This window comes from Hibiscus syriacus, unplaced genomic scaffold, assembly GCF_006381635.1.
Source record: "Hibiscus syriacus cultivar Baekdansim isolate YM2019G1 unplaced genomic scaffold, ASM638163v2 tig00002237_pilon, whole genome shotgun sequence".
Lineage (NCBI taxonomy): Eukaryota > Viridiplantae > Streptophyta > Magnoliopsida > Malvales > Malvaceae > Hibiscus > Hibiscus syriacus.
In genome coordinates, this window is record NW_024061918.1 from 6,698,476 (window position 1) to 6,702,764 (window position 4,289).

Genomic DNA, 4,289 nt, shown 5'->3' on the forward strand with positions numbered 1-4,289 from the left:
GGAGTGTTCCAAAACAACACAAAAACAACGGTTAAAGGTTGCAATCAGCTTTTCAATTTAACTTACGCTATATTAAATAAAAAGGTATAAATATACGTTTAAATGATATAATATCAAAAACAATTATTCATACATTATAAACAAATATATATAGTTTAAGATGATTATAATGTAATGTATGTTTAAAATTTTGTTAATCTATTAACATGCACACTCATCTCGTAGACCAGGGACGAACAAATAATTTTATGTTAGGAGGATGAATACAGATTTTTAATAGAAATACATAGAAAAAAATTTAAAATATATAGTTTTTAAATTTTTAGGTAGACAACTGCCCTCACTCACCTCCCTCGATTAGTCATTACTACAGACGCTTGCTCGAACCCGAAACTTCTAGAAAGACACCAATATCTTAATCATTAAGGTCACGAGATTCATGGTCAATAATAAAATATAATATTGTAAATTATTATAAATTAATTTTAGGTTTGATTTAGTAAAGTTGAAGGAGAGGGGATTTGCGAATTTCAGTTAAAGGTTTAAAAAACCGAAGTAAGCAGTTACAAAGACCTTTTTATTATTATCCCCACTTGCGCAAATATCGTGTCTCTTGTTTCTACATAACCCTATCTCCTCCTAACCATCTCATTTTTTTTTTTTGTAATTATTTCTATATTCGCATATAGCATGCGAAAAATATCTAGTTTTATAGAATTGCCCATATATCGAATCATTCCACAATCTAATAAATTGTATCAACTTGAATCAAACTAAGCATGAGTCGGCTTGCACTTCAAAAATTAATAAAATTATACTTATAATTAATAAAATAATTCATTTTATAATTAATAAATTTACATCATTAAGACCCATCAAGTGATCTTAGTGATAAAAAATGTCATTTTTTCTAGAAGTCTTGGTTTCGAACAACTGCATAGTGTGTTGTCAATAGATTAAAAAATTTATAATAGATAATATATTGTAATCACCTCAAATTATTCAAAAAAAATACATCATTAGAATCCTAACCGTTCAACAGGTTTAATCTACTATATACTTTTATAAATAAAAAACTAAAGGATAAACTAACGTCTAGTATCTCAATTATCACTTTTGTTTTATTTTGGTCATCCAATTATTTTTTCAAGAACATACTGAACATTATATTTTGGTTTCATTTTGGTCATCTATCGTTAAATAGTTAATAGAAATGCTGATGTGGTATTTTTTTTATTTTTTCAATGATGATGTGTCATAACCTTATTGTGATCACTGTTAATTTTTTAGTGACAGGTGACCAAAATGAAACTAAAACGAAACACTACACACGATTTTTTTAAAAAAAAATAGTTGGGTGACCAAAACGAAATAAAAGTTATAATTGGAGTACCAAAAATATGTAGTTTACCCAAAATTAAAAGATATTCCTATCACATAATTAATATACATCGAACATTTATCATGGAGTAAAAAATAATTTCTATGCAAACACTAATTTCTTAACAAATACAACTTTTGCTTTGCTTTATTTTGTTGATATGTACTAAGATTAACATTACTTCTCCATCATTCTCAAAACCTAATCACTATGAATCTTTCTTCTCCTCCATTATAAAAGATTGTTAATGTCCATAAGCAACTTCTTCATTTATTATATTTCTGGCCTTTTCTACTTTCATCTCTTCATTTTCTTCTCTATATAAACCAATAACCAAGCCCTCTTCGTTCCCCACAAGTTCTCTCTTCCTTTACATCAAATTCCGAAGAAAAAATGAAGTGCTTTACTGTTCTGGTTGTTTTCTCATTGGCTTTGATCCTCGGCATCGTCGAGGGTTTTTTGATTTTCACGAGAAGGACTTAGCATCGGAGGAACGGTTGTGGGATCTATACGAACGGTGGCGGAGCCACCACACAGTGTCGAGGAGTCTCGACGAGAAACACCGGCGGTTCAATGTGTTCAAACAGAATGTCATGCATGTTCACAATACCAACAACGAAGACAAACCTTACAAGCTGAAGCTCAACAAGTTTGCAGACATGACCAACCATGAATTCAGGAATGCTTATGCCGGTTCCAAGATCAGACATTATAAGATGCTCCAAGGGAAGCCTCGAGGCGCCGGTAGTTTCATGTACGAGAATGTCTACGCCGTCCCGCGGTCAGTTGATTGGCGGAAGAAAGGTGCTGTCACCGCTGTTAAGGATCAAGGCCAATGTGGTATGATCACATTTCTTTTCTTGGTCTTCTGTTTTGTTTTCGATTTGCATATATTCTAATTCGAATCTCCATCATATTAAAATCACAGTTTTAAATTAAGAGTAAACTACATGTTTAGTACCCCAACTATCACTTTTATTCTGTTTTGGTTTTTGAACTATTTTCTTTTTAAAATCATATTTAATGTTAAGTTTTGGTTTCAATTTGGTCACCCACTGTTAAAAAATTATCAGAAACACTGACGTGTCTTTTCTTATTTTTTCAATGATGGCGTGATATTATTTTTTATGATGGCACGTCAACATCATCGTTAATTTTTAACAGCAGGAGACCAAAATGAAATCAAAACTAAATGTTATGTATGATTTAAGAAAATAGTTGGATGACCAAAACAGAACAAAAGTGATAATTGGAGTACTAAACGTGTAGTCTACCCTAAATTAAATGTATAAATGATGCTGATGTGTTTCACCTTACTATTTTGGGTTTACCAATATATTTACAGGTAGTTGCTGGGCATTTTCAACCGTTGTAGCAGTGGAGGGAATCAACCAAATTAAAACCAACAAATTAGTATCATTATCTGAGCAAGAATTAGTGGATTGTGACACTGAAGAAAACCAAGGCTGCAACGGAGGTTTAATGGACATCGCCTTCGATTTCATCAGGAAGAAAGGTGGAATCACTACCGAAGCAAATTACCCTTACAAAGCCGATGATGGAACCTGTGATCATCGCAAGGTTAATTTCATCTTTCAATGCCGTCTTTTCATAACAAAGTATCGTTCGATCGAATTCGACTAGAATCAAAACTCGGTGTGTTTGTTTTCGCAGGAGAATTCACCGGCGGTGTCGATAGATGGGCACGAGAAAGTGCCGGAGAACGACGAGGCTGCTCTGCTTAAAGCTGTGGCGAACCAGCCGGTCTCAGTGGCCATAGATGCAGGCGGCATGGACTTCCAGTTCTACTCGGAGGGGGTATTCACCGGAGAATGTGGAACGGAGCTGGACCATGGGGTTGCGGCCGTGGGGTACGGAACCACCCTTGATGGGACCAAATACTGGATAGTGAAGAACTCATGGGGACCGGAATGGGGTGAGAAAGGTTACATAAGAATGGAACGTGGCATCAAAGCTAAAGAAGGACTTTGTGGTATAGCAATGGAGGCTTCATATCCCATCAAGAACTCCTCTAATCCTGTTGGACCTTCACACTATCCCAAGGATGAACTCTGAACTAAGTCCTATGTGTAGTTTCTAGTTTCAGATGTCGTGTTTTACTTTCTTTCCTAGAAGTTGTATGATGCATTATGCAACATTGATCATGATTGAATAATATACACTTCCGATGTAGTTTCAACTTTATCTTTTATGGGTTTCTATCTCACATCTGTTGGTTTTAAATTTAAATTTTACCTCCTCTATAACATCCTAAAATTAAGGATTTTGAAAATTAAGGAAAATTGGAGTTTGAGAGTATAGAAAATTTATTAAGTTGATTTACAAAATCAAATAATGACTAGTTTGAAAGAGCACCAAAAATTAAAACTCATAGGACATTATTTCTTTACCATTTTGTAGTTAAGGTAATAATTTCTCTTATTTTAAAATCTAGTTTTAATTATTTCTACTTTGCCATTACCATGCCATCATTCCTTACATCATCATGTAAATATAAAATAATATTTTATTAGTTTTCATCTTTTCCCTTTGCACTTTTTCAAAAACCACAATCTAGTCACTTTAATTCAACGATCTTGTTTAATATGGAAAATCAACTTTATTACTTAATAGCTTTTAATACAATTTCCGGATAAAAAATTTAAAAAAAATAACATTCTCACGAGTAAACTATTCATTTACGAGATAAAATTATTTGAGAAAATTATAATTTGGGTACATAAACTTTTCCTAAATTTATGTTTTGGCCACTAAACTTTCAAAAATTACATTTTGTTCACTAGACAAAATTTTGTAACGGAATGCATCTAGTAAAGGTATTTTTAAAGACTCGATGAGTCACAAAATTTGTGAAGCTTGAATGTCTATACTAGTAGTTTCATTTAGT

At 32.8% G+C, this 4,289-nt stretch overlaps 1 pseudogene; it reads left to right on the plus strand.

Moving 5' to 3' along the window:
• The first annotated feature begins 1,759 nt into the window (after positions 1-1,759).
• LOC120142581 lies at positions 1,760-3,591 on the plus strand (annotated as a pseudogene).
• Positions 3,592-4,289: the final 698 nt, after the last annotated feature.